We start from the raw sequence: 13,825 nt of genomic DNA, 5'->3' as shown, positions 1-13,825 counted from the left end.
GTCTTATTCGATAAATGGAAATATAAAATACAGTACACAATGTCATATTTTTAAATATTTTATTTTCATTGTTTTTCATCTATTAACATAAAAGAAGAAAGTAAAATTAATATAGTACTGTTAAAACTGATAATAAATATACAAATGATACTATTAGAGATAAACATTTAAAATTATATAGTTACTAGAAATTCTCCCGTCAATGAGCAGGCTAAAAGAGACTACTTTCTATGAGAAAGTAGATTGAAGAATTGAGAAGAGTACAGATTTCAATAAATTCAAGAAGAATCTATACATATGTTATGGACAAAGTGATTAATCGGGCATTATTCATAATGCTCGGTCATTATGAATACTGCTATCACCTAGTCGGCAAAGTGATGATAATAAGTTGAGAAATGATCATCCGACATACGCTAGCTAATCGGCGCTCAGTTGCGTGTGCGTATCGTGTTTAGTACTGAATTTAAAATTTGATTTAAAACACCTCCACTTATTTCATTTAGAAATATTTATTTTTTGTGAATTATTTCAAAGTATTTTAAAAAGAACACGTAATCTTTTAAAACTAAGTACTATTAACTATATTAATTAAATGGCAGAATTTTACCTATGTGCACCATCTTGGCGGTGGTCGCGACTGTTTGTGCTCCCCCACGGATTTCTCCCGGAAGGGAGCCGCCGGCAGGCTGCCGATTGTTTAACGTTATTAGATATTGATACATACTAGTTATTGATACGTGTGTTCAAGAATTACCGTGAATAAATAACTAGTGACGTTAAACAATTGGCGGCCTTCGGCGGCTCCCCTCTGGGAGGATCTGTCGAGAGCACAAACAGTCGCGACTGCCGCCAAATTCGATACTAAACGCAATACGCACGCGCAACTGAGTGCCGATTCGCTAGCGTATGTCGTATGATCATTCCTCAACTTATTATTATCACTTTGCCCGACTAGGTGATAGCAGTACAGTATTCATAATGACTGGTCAATTTGATAAATTATTGAAATTTATTACAATGCCCGACTTTGTTGGTCATTATTCATAATGCCCGTATTAATCACTTTGTCCATAACATATATAATAAAGACGAGTTGATAATAATAATAATAATCAGCGCAGAGCCCGAACGGTTATGAGTTGAAAGTTGAAATTTGGTACACAGTTAAGGTACGTCACGAGAACGCATACTAAGAAGGGATTTTTCGAAATTCCTCCCCACGGGGGAGAGGGACAGGATTAAGGCTTAACACTTCCATCAACAATGGAAGTGTTAAGTAACAATTGAATTGTTAAGAGAAAGCGACGTGCAAGACGCAGATGCAGTTTTTTCGTTTTTGCGGGAAGTCGAACATATTTTTAGACCCATTACAAATTCTTTAATTAGTCTGGAAACAGGGGGACCCAATTCTTGCATTATGTGAAAACGGGTAAGGTTGACTATAACGTAATAATCTTAATCTTCGCTAACGTTACTTTTGCCCGAGCAAGTAACTGCTAGTAACTAATATTTCTACAAATTCAATAAATTATACTGTCCGTCGGATCATAATTGAAGCGCGATAATACATTTTAAAAACCCACAAATAATTAAAATTGCTAAGACGTTGTCTGCGGCCTCGGATATTTCGAGGCCCCGGATACTTCGGATACTCCCATTGTAGGTCTAGTTGAACTCGCGGCAGACAAGGAAAGGGGCCTTCTTAGTGTCCATAGGACAGAAAGAGTTAAAAGTGATTTCAAAAATTGCCATCGATATCATTGCTGATTCTAGAAATAGTATGAGAAGAAAAAAGGATATGAGAAAATGCCATTTCTCGTCTCGAAGCTAAATAGTAAATTAAGTGAAAGTCTTAGGTTTTTTTGTCTTCTGAGATTTCTTATGATTCCAAGTAATTTCTCTACTCAATGAAAAGAAAAATAGAATATCTCCGACAGTGGCGTAGCGTGAGTGTCAGCCGCCCGGAGCGGAAGAAAATTTCGCCGCCCCCTTATTTAGGTATAGTAGAGCATCGATTATCCGACTCAATTGGGGACTGGGGTTGGTCGGATAACTGAAAAAACGGATAACCGAAAAGTATGAAAAAATACATTATTAGTATAGTATATTAGTATATCGCTATTAACCTACTTCGCGTTGAATTTTTATCGATGTTAAGACTAACAGATTTTTTTAAAATACTGTACTAATCGTCGCTATTGTATCGTTAAAAATTATTTCTTTATTTTGCACAAAAAATATACAGAAAAACAAAAAAATATATATATTCGGGTTACATATTTTACATAAAGTAGGCCTATACATTAGAAAAAAAAGTTCAAAATTTTCTTTTGCTTCACAGCTGACACTCGTTTTTTTTTGCCGCTAAATGTCGCACACGTTTTAAAAACAGCAATTGGATAGCGTCGTTAAATAAAATTATGCCTCGTTTAAACACTGGCCTCCCTTTCATGGTCCAGTCAATGTTGCCAGCTAAAACACGCAAAAATTTAACAAAAATAATATTATTGTAGCCAAGACATAGACAAATATTGTAGCGCCACATCGCCAACTAGAACGCGGTAGGTTAACCGATGTGACGGTTGCTCGGGGGTCGGATAATCGATGCTCTACTGTATTTCAATTTAAAAGACTAAAATATACAGTAATTCTAAAGCACTTTTCAACAAGAACAATCATCATTATTGTGTATTGTACAGGTTCAAATTTTTACAAGATATTATTATTATTTATTGTGAAATTTTGCCGCTCCTTAAAAGTGCGGCCCGGGGCGGGCCGCCCCTGCCGCCCCCACTACGCTACGCCACTGATCTCCGATTATATTCAGCACATTTTTTGATGCGCAAATCACATCCGTTGGCGCGGATACTCGGTCCAGCATGATCAATAAGCTGATAATTTTTATAATTTATCGTAACATTTGTAAACAAAAACAAACAAAATGCGTATTTTTATAGAAATTTGAACTTTCGAGAAATGACAGTTTACTTAGAGTTTTCAATTATGAACCTTTGACTATTAATCGAATGAAATGGAGTCGATTGTTACTATACTCGTCACTTTCTGTGACTATACGGTAGACTCCGATTTTACGAATTAACTAGAAACTTTCAGATCCAGAGATGTGCCCAATTCGGCTTACGACGGTTTACCTAAAAAGCCGTTGTAAGCCGAATTGGGACGTCTCTGGATACAGCAAAAGCAAGCGCTTGTTTGAAATTTCATTACGGTATATTCGTAATGGTGAAACTGTATCATCAGAAAAGCGGAATATTTCGTACATAAATCGATACAAAATTATTGTCGTAAGCTGTCCTCGCATCTTTCGACTTTTCCATCATCAAGATTATGATTGGCCGTGATACGTAACTATTGACTTAAATTTGTTTATAAAAGTAAAGTTACTACTCTTATTTAAAGCCGACCAATGGCCGAGAGGATAGCGCCGCTAAATGACGGCCTACCGTTCTCGGAACCCGAGATCAAATCCGGACTGATCGAGAAATCCCTAAAAATTTTTGGAGGATGGTCCGATCGGTTATGTCGGTCCCCGTCCTTCGCCACCCGGCAGTCTCATTGTGGGCCCGGCCAAACCCATAACGAGCTAGCTAAAAGATGCCCTCTTAGTGCCCACAGGCGAAAAGAGTAGAAAAAGTACCACTAAACACTGGTAGTGGATTTAGGTTGAGTTTTCCGGGTTTTCTTCACGTTTGTAACATCTAAGTAGGGGTCAGTTTTCCTTAGAAAAACCTCTTGGGAGATATCCCTCCTTGGATAGATGGCCCACGTGTTGCGTCGCCGTATACAAATAAACCGAATTACTATTACATTATTCTTCTCTTCCTTTTTCGCTGTAGAATATTCAAACTTATGTATTCAGTATCGCGATTAGGTGATTATGTTCGTATCAATTAGCTTAATGTCACGAGCGGTGGCACCCGTGACTATTTTTTATGCTACTCTATAAGTATATATAATAACACAATAGCGAGATTGAGGCCGAAGTTTTCAACGCGAAAACGTGTACGTCGGACGTTCAGCACCATCTTCCTGCGAGCGTAGAAGTTTGACAATGGCGTTTGGAACGTCGAGCATGATTCTACCGACTTTCCAAACGCCATTGTGAAACCTCTACGCTTACAGGAAGACGGTGCTGAACGTCCGACGTACACGTTTTCGCGATGAAAACTTCGGCCTCAATCTCGCTAATAATAGAGTAGACGTTTTTAAAACTCTTTCCTGTCTGTAGGCACTAAGAGGGTCTCTTTTAGCAAGCTCATTACGGGTTCGGCCGGGCCCACAGTAAAGCGGTCGAGTTGTGAGAGACGAAGCCCTGGCATAATCGGACGGCCCACCATCCGAAAAATTCCCGAGGTTTTTACAACCCGTCCCGATTCATCCCGGGCCCTTCAGAGCGGTAAGCTGCGATCGTGACCATCGGCCATCTGGCCCTCTGATAAAATAGACTAAGAAGGAAATTAAACCGGTATGTCTACAAAACAAGTATGTTATATGCAAATTACTGTTTTATTTTAATTTTATTTAATTTTTTAAAATGGCCGAAGCCGTTAAGGAGTCAACCCTCCGTTTTAAAGGAAAGTTTTGCTTTAGAATGGCGACCTTGGAAATCGTAGCAATTTATGTCAGATCAGACGTTCGAACGTGGTAAAAATTGCATAAATCCGATTAATCGGACCGAAAAAATCGTCCTCAATTTCCGGACGTAGCTGCCGAAAATTAAATTGATATATACGATATCCGTAGGTATCAAGATGTCCGCGCCCATAACGAGTCGGCGCACGAAAGAAATAGCAAACAAATACTAATTTGAAATTTTATCTTAGAAAATATTGAATTTTATATAGATTAGTTTATATACATAGTAAAATACAGATGTATCTCAAATTAAATATGATACGATGAAAATTATATCGTGTTTGCTAGACTTAAAGAATCCGAGAACGAATTCGGGCAGTTGAAAAACTCCAGAAATCTTAATGGACGATCTATCCCGGATATGTCGGATCCCGTCTCTCACCACCCCTTATTGTGAAGCTGGACGAATCCACGGTGAATACAATTAGAAAAGCCTTCTTACTGCTCACAGAGCAGAAAGATTATAAACTATAAATACATAAATAAATAAAAAGTTAAAAAGACAAACACGTAAATATACGTGTAACAGCGTTGTATCTGTAAGGCCGCGACTCCACTAGCGTAAAAACGGCCGTAAAAGCTTTTAATCACGTGAACATGATATTTTACGCCTGAGCAGGTCGTAAAACCAACGTAAAAGCGAGTTGAGCAGTGTTCATCTTTCGAAGCGAATACAGCCGTAAAACGGTACCATCCACCAATCATAAATCAGTGAAATCTAGGTCATTGTGACACGGTGCGAAAATGGCGGAAAACGAGCTTTTGTGTACTGTACGTTCTCTCCTGGTTACTTGGAAAAGAACTAGAATAGATCCGGAAAGATTTATCGAAAACATTCGAAAGTATTCATGTATCTAAGACAAGAGGTATTCCGATTATAATAATGAATGCCTAAAACACGAGATATGAACGGCCAAAGGAAAATCCTTCATTTTGAGGAGTATATAATAATAAAACTAAGCTTATAAGTGCTATATATTATCTTAATAATACAATAATAAAAGTTAATATATGAAAGTAAAGATATTATTTTTATTACATTTGTAATTATAGTACAGAAAAAACTCGTAGAATATAACCATTGTCTTTATATCGATATATCACGTATACAACCGTAATAGTACCGTCGCCGTAAAAAGCTTCTCTAGCCGGACCTCCATCGCAATCCGAGCGCAAACGCAAATAGGTCACGTGATTAAAAGCTTTTACGGCGAGGGGTTTTACGGCCGTTTTTGCGCTAGTGGAGTCGCGGCCTAAGTCCGCAAAATTCTATTTTAACAGTATCTTGTTATTACATTACTATATTACATCCATATCTAAGATAGACCCAGTATCGTTGTATCTGCTTCAGTGATCGAGTTGCACTTTCTTCTTATCACTCTTCGCAGTTAATTTCAAACTGGATCCGAGAAACTTCAACCGGACAAATTGGAAATGTATTCATCGAACTCGGACAGACAAACTAACGAACATTTTGCTAACACGAAGTACTTTTTAAGTATCTGATAAGGAAAGAAGAAAAGCCGCGAGGTGATAAATTAGGTATATTTTTAATTAACGCGACTTTAATTATTTCCAACAAAATTTATAATTAATGAATTTGAAAATTTTCGCTAGGATTATTAAATTCGGGAAAGATTTACGCAGAGAATTCATTTTTCTAAAAAATTTAATTTCCGTCTCCATAGAAAAGAACGCTTAGAATATCGATTTAAATGATATTTTTATAACATTATCATTAACGATAATCGTCGTCAGCCTAAAGGATAACGTAAAAAATCATTTTTAAAAGGAGATAACGGAAAATATAATTAATTAAGAAAATACATTTCGTGTTAATTATTCTTAGTTCGTGTTAAAAAAAATAAATATGTAAAATCTTCTTCCACGAAAGAATTACGAATTACGTGAATACGCACTAAAGATCGCCCGTATAATTTAAGGTTAATTAGTTGAAAACAGCCTGGACACATTTACGTAATGATAAAGAATCGTTAACTCTTCATTACTTCTTATTAATTTGAATTATTATATTATAAATAACGTTACCAATCTGTATGCCATGCGCAGCCATTGGATAAAGATAACGCGGTACGAGGGAAGATATCGATTATACGGAGCATCCCCTCTTAAAAGAACGCCGTATGTCTAATTGACAATAATTTGTAGGTCTTTAATACGGTTTGTATTGGATTGGATCAATGATATAACGCAACGGGCAATCTACCCATGGGTGCCTGTGGGAAGTTGGCCCTATTTAGGTATTAGACGAGTGAAGAAAATGGGAAAACTCCATCCGGCCGGCTGGTTGGTCGGGTGCGAACTCGCGAACTATTGGTGCGGGTTTACACCTAATACTTTATCACCTCATCACCGGCGGGTCCTTTTATTGGCTTTAGAGTCCCCTGTCTTCTTTCAATCTTCAATTTGTGAATTCAAGATGGCATCGACTGGCGTTAATTACACAAAATTACGTTTGTGTAATTAAAATATGCTCCAAATTCTCTAAGAGTGACAGACGGGCAAACGTACATTTACAATTTTAAAACGATTATCTCAATATTTATATATATATATTTAATGTACTGAGATAATTGTTTTAAAATTGGGAGGAATATTCCTCGAGGATGGTTGAAAATTTGACGAAATCCATCAAATGGTAAGTTATCAATTTTCAAATTTTGTTTTTTTCGATTCGAATGAGATTAAATTCTTTTCCGATTTCTTCAATCGACGATTTTAGCATAAATATTCCATATCGATATTAAAGAAATGAAACAAAGAATAAGGGGAATGCCGTCCCCGGAAAGCGTAGAAATGTTTCGATTTTTCTAAAAATAAACGTAAGAAATCGCTTTCTTGTATCTTAAATTATTTATATTATCGTTTTGGTCGTGTCCGATCCGAATATTTCCTTTGAATTTAGGCCCAGCGCAGTATAAATGGGCCTACTAATGGCTATAAACGTTTCCCCCATCCGACTCTCTTTACGACCTCTTAATTTAAGGTCGTCCACGTCTTACTAAATTCTCCAGAAATATCATTCGACCAATTGCGGCTTTCGTTTGCCCATTTAATTTATCAGTTTCCAATTTTCTTACACCCGAGAACTCCACTAAATTTTGCTTTCTGTGGAAAATTTATCTGAAGTTTAATTTTTCCGCTTCCGGCTCTGTTCAAATTTCAAATATCATTTCCGCTTTGGCAAAAAATTAGTGAAGCGTCGCCTCCCGTACCGAGCCAAAATGCTCTTCCATCCTTCGTTGCCTAATTGTTTTACCCGTTTGGTCCATACGAAACCGAAAGAGGTTGTCGTTTTCGTCGTCAGACGGCGCTAATAGCTTAAGAAAACGATTATGCAAATTACCTATCCGCGCGTCGTTAGCTAGTCGCAGTTCGATTTACTCAGTAATCGTGCGAGTCGCTTGGTTTTAAATAATGACGGAGAGTTTTCTCCCTCTTAATAAAGAATGCGTTAAGTCCGTACTTACGGCTAATTAAGACGGATAAACGGATCGTCTCTGTTAAAGCCGTTTGGGCACGCATTAAACACTCCACCGTATATTTATAGACGTCAAGACGATTTAAAATGTGGATAATCGATTTTGAAATCATCTGTTTTTAAAGTATCGTTCGGGTGCGGCCATCGAACTTCGATTATCCCACGCTGCTGCGGCCGTCGGTAGTCACACTAATTCCATCTGTCGACCGAGAAACAAAGCGATACACACGAGTTAACCGGTGCAATTGCGGGAATCCGTTTGTTTATCCGCGATTAAATTTAGTCAAACTTTTTATTCTTAGATTGATATTTACAACTGATCTTTGAAGAATGGTCGAAAAATTTATGTTGTTTGACGTCTCCATTGGAAAATTGTCGAGTGTGATTCAAAGTAGAACGTCTTTCAAAAAAGAAGATAAATTATAAATAAATTATTGTCTTAAGAAATTAAAAAAACGTTTATTGAAAACTTTTAGTAAAATAACGAAGAAGACTGCGGCTTAACAGAAAATAGATTCTCTCCTATTCCAGAACCCAGGGAATCTACTCTAAGTCACGTGGGTGCTTCATTTTCTTAACTTTTTGAGAAAATTGAATAAATCGATTAGACCGGGTCGAAAAAGCCCGGAAAATATGGAGCCCGAATTATCTTAATCCGTGGTACGCGCCTATCAGGCCGAGGTGCAAAGGGGATATTGAATTTGAAGGGAATTTGAAGACGATGGGAGGGACAAACAGGAAGTTCGCTTTCGGCAAAAGGACGAGGGTAAAAAGATTAAGAATCCCCATCGACTAATGCATTCGATCCAACACTTGAATAACAAAATTGGCGAAAAAAAATTCTTACGTCCGATTCGGTTTTCGTTTCCGACACGAGCGCCTTTTGACAATAAAGGCCAAAGCGAAAGTTTTCTTGGCCTCTTTCCTCCCAATCGTCTTTACGTCTTCCGGTCTGATATGCTCGATAATTTTGATATTTCCGATTATCTTCAAAAACTCTCCTCTTCCCTTCGAAGAACAACACCAAATTATGACCAGTTGGCACGTCAGAAGCCAAAATCTCCCCCGAAGACTGATTTCTAAAAATGGGGAAAAGGACAAGAAATTACGTTGTAGGATGGTAGAAACACGTAAGCTACAAGATCGATGGGTCGAGTTCTAAATTCATGGAGCCATCTGTCGAGTTCGGTAGGGGCTACAGAAAGGAATTTTGAATTCTACTCATTACTTAATATTTAATTAACTTAAATAATAATCAAATGTGGACCCTTCTTTCACGTGACACCATAAAAACCTATTTAGTTTCGATTTATATAGTTCAGCCTGCTGGTTAACGGAAAAATTGGATAATACATTTATGAAATTTTTAAGTTAGAAAACGTCCTTCATAGAATCGGTATCTCCACTTCACATACAATTTACGATGCGCATCGGAGTGATTTAACGACCGATACTTCCCCGTTCCTTAATGAAAACCTCTATCAAGCGCAGATGTATAACGAGATACGCTCCGATTTGAACGTAATGCCAGGTGTCCCCTAAATGAGGAGGAAAATTGAATCCTCACTACATTTATCCAGTAACGTCAGAGTAATCGTTACTTAACACCTAAGTTATTTTCGTGTCTCAAGAACAAGACTAATTTTATTTAAATGTTGGGGAAAATGCGATACAGAATTCATAGTCGTTCGCTCCTCTCGTATTCTATTGACCTCGCTTTCGTAATACGAAACAGTGTTAACAGAACTACATGGCTAAGTACAGTACCAACCACGCCGATCATCAATACCCATTCCGTAAATCGAAACCGGGACCGGTACCACTATAGTATCGAAAATAAACACGCTCCACTTGACGGAGAAAATCGAAGAATTGGCATTAATTAATTCGTGTGTGGTGCTAAATCCAAAAACACGATTCTCGACGAAAATGTGTCGGCAAGAAACTGGTAAAACTTCTATTCTCTCCGACAAACATCGCACCACCGCTTCTCCGCAGCCGACCAAAGGGCGTGCTGGATCAACATTAGTTGTTGTTCTTAACGCGGGGAGAAGAAATATTTGGTCTATATGTCAAGTTTTTATCCGTTTATCCATTGCAGTCAATAGCGAGGTTGAGGCCGAAGTTTTAAATGCGAAAACGTATACGTCGGACGTCCAGCGTCGCTTTTCTGTAAGCCTAGAAGTTTGACAATGGCGTTTGGAACGTCGAGCATGATTCACTGACTTTCCAAACACCATTGTCAAACTTCTAGGCTTACAGAAAAGCGGCGCTGGACGTCCGACGTACACGTTTTCGCGTTGAAAACTTCGGCCTCAATTTCGCTAATACGTAAGAAATTATTGCTTTTATTTCGGAGAATTATTTTCGTTAGAAATTAGAATTATTGTTACACTTTGTGTTAGAAACTTCTTGTCCTATTCTATTGTTCTGTTTCTTAAATCTGGCAACTCCACAAATGTATCGTACAGAACGTGTGTTTAAAAGAGCGTGGCAAAATTAACCACTTTGAATTGTCATTTTAGTATGCATTTCGGGTGTGATGCTAAATCCAAAAACACGACCGTTGCAAATTCTCTCTTGGACCGTTAAAAATTTTTGACAAAAATTGGTCCCGAATAAAGTCACGAGGAAAATATATTTTTAATATTAACACATAAAAGACATAATAGCATATGCCGAATACTAAATATGCACGAAACTTTTTAAAAAACCCAAACGAGTTTATCCGGGAGGAAGAATTTACTACAGAAGAAAAATTTTTCTGTAGTAATATTGGAATTGGTGTCTTCCAACCATCATTGTTAAGGTAATACATACGGTCCAAAAACCTTTATCAATAAAATGCAATATTGTAAAACAGTCTGTTTGCCAGGCTGACTAAGTTTCCCTATTTTTTAAATCGACAACGACGACCACTTACTACACAATTTTACTGAACCCAACCTTTTTTATAAAGTTTGTATGGCATGGATCTTTTTCGTGACAAAGGAACCTATGTTTCTCGTTGGAAAAATGACGTCTGCAGAATTTAAAACTATAGAAAATTCCAAACGACCCGAGCAGTCTTAGAATTCTGTTTTGAGTAGGTGCTGCCTATTTTTATACCACCTGTCCACCCAAAACAAAACAAAAAATATATTGTTTTCCTCTCCCTTAAAAGTCATTGGATTTTTTGATCGAATTACTTTTTATCTTGTTTGTTTGCAACGAAATAAAGCTATTTTACTAAATTCAAAAGTATATTTACATTTCTACAGGTGTAACTTTGATAATTTTTCTAGACAAGAGTTTACTTCCCGAAGTTTTGTTGCGGAAACCACGATTCTTCCTAATCTACGCAACATTTATAGTTTGCCTAGCTCGAAATGTAGGGTCTAATACATTTTCTTAAAATTAAATTAACAACTACTTTTGAATATCTTTGGCGCACGAAAATATTGGACTTTTCTCTATCCCCGGTCGAAACATCACGGTTGGCTGGCAAACGAAAGGTGGTACAGCCATTTCAATCGCTTTTTCTAGTTGTCGCAAAAGCACAATAAATTCTGGCTTGGGATATAAAAGTTCCCATCATCATTTAAATTTATTAGTCTGGGAAGGAACGGGAGTCTTCACTGATCCAATCGTATCCAAACCAGAAGAATCAATGCGATCTTTGCAACTCTAACTACAGAAAAATATTGGTCCATATAGAGCCGTGTTCGGTAAGGCAGAATTCAGATGTCTGGCCGTACCACCGACAGAACGATGTTCTTAGTAATTCCGACTCATTTACTCGGGACTACTTTTAGTAGACTGACTGATTGCGCTTAGTAAAGACCTCCGTTTTTGCTTAAAGAATTTCACACTTACGACCACAATGGATACTTCTGCCGGATTAAATAAATTCATTTTTAAAGATGAAGTAAATGAAGATTACAATTTTAATTCGGTCCGACAATTTTCCTAATTGTCTAGCAAAGAATAATCGTTTAATAATGCTGAGGATTCGGCGTTACCGAACACGTCCCCGCTAAGAGCCAACGGCCAGCTGTTTTCTGTAGACACGCCATCTTCGTTCGGGACAAAGCCGCGCGACTGAAAATATCGACTTCAAATAAATAATAGTATTATTTTGTACTTTTTGCGCATTAGAAATCACTTAAACGTCAGACGACGTCTCCTAAAATATTCGAATGTACCAACAAATATTGCAATACATTTTATTCGAATATTTCATAAGAATAAGTTAAACTTTCTAAATTCGTCGTGATCATAAATTCAAAGTAAATTTAGAATATTTTCCCGGTTATTTACGACGAGACCCCCCTCCTCTCGTCGTTCCATTAAAGGAGAAATTTGGTAAAACACCTCTCGTTTTGCATAAAAAGAAGAATTTGCAATTTTCGTCCCTGGGAACCTACAGACTTTTCCTCAAATTATGGTACGCGATTCATTTCCGTAAATCTGCACCAGACAGGAGAGCTAATCCCTAGCCGTTATATTTAACGGAGGGAAATCGTCACCGCGGGTCCTCCGAAATTTTTCTGTACGTTTGGTTGTTAGTGCGCGCCACGTACGATTTCGTTCACCCAATTTGAAGTTTAAATGTCTGAAATCGTTCGTATTGGCGATTAGGAGTAGAAGGGGCACGACTTCACCGGTTATTGACATTCGTGATTTTTTGTAAACCGCGTCTGGTTCTGGAAATTATAAAATGGTAAAAGTATTTTTAATAAAATTCGGCAACTGACGGCCCCGCTAACAACGTCTCGGTCGCCCGTTTTAAAACACCATCTACTAGTAAAGTGCGAAACTACGGCGGCCACCGCCAGGACCAAAATCCCAAGTGTTAGAAATGAAATTATTGGGTTGTTCGGAAAGTAATTTCGTTTTTTTTATTACTAGAGGAATTAGATGTATTTTTACCAGCCAATTTTACTTTAAACCACATTTTCATTACATGCTTCAACAGCTGACATTTTAAGGCTTATTTGTAAAAAATTTTGTTCGATTCTATACAATTGTTTTTTTTTTTTTTCGGTGACCGATCGAATATGGAAAATCAAAAGCATCATTTTCGGCATATTTCGCTTTTTTGTAACTAAAAAACCAAAATGCTGTTCAAACAAGAAAAAAATTGTGGTACAGTACATGTTTTTTTTTTATTTCAACTCTTTCCGCCCTGTGGGCACTAAGAGGGCCTCTTTTTAGAAGGCCCATTATGGGTTCGGCCAGGCCCACAATGGGGCGACCGGGTGGTGAGGGACGGGGCCCGACATATCCGGACGGACCACCCCCCGAAAAATTCCTGGGGATTATTCGACCCGTTCGGATTCGATCCCGGGTCCCCCAGAGCGGTAGGCTGCCACCTTGACCGCTCGGCCATCCGGCCACATACAGTACATGTTTGGAGATGATGTGTTCAGAGAAAGACAGTGCCAAAACTGGTTTACAAAACTGCGTTCTGGCAATTTTGATATCGAAGATACACCACATTCTGGATGGTCATTTGAAGCCAATGAAATCAAAATAAAGGTACTGATTGAAGCAATCTGCCGTATAACAACACGTGAAATCACTAAGAAATTAAATCTCTTAAATTGAACCGTTTATTATTACTTAAAACGAATTGGTTTCGTTTCTAAGCTCGATATATGGGTTCCACATGTTATTAAAGAG

The sequence above is a fragment of the Centruroides vittatus genome, unplaced genomic scaffold (genome assembly GCF_030686945.1).
Source record: "Centruroides vittatus isolate TY-2023 unplaced genomic scaffold, ASM3068694v2 contig_377, whole genome shotgun sequence".
Classification (NCBI taxonomy): Eukaryota; Metazoa; Arthropoda; class Arachnida; order Scorpiones; family Buthidae; genus Centruroides; species Centruroides vittatus.
Note: the sequence above shows the minus strand (reverse complement) of the source record.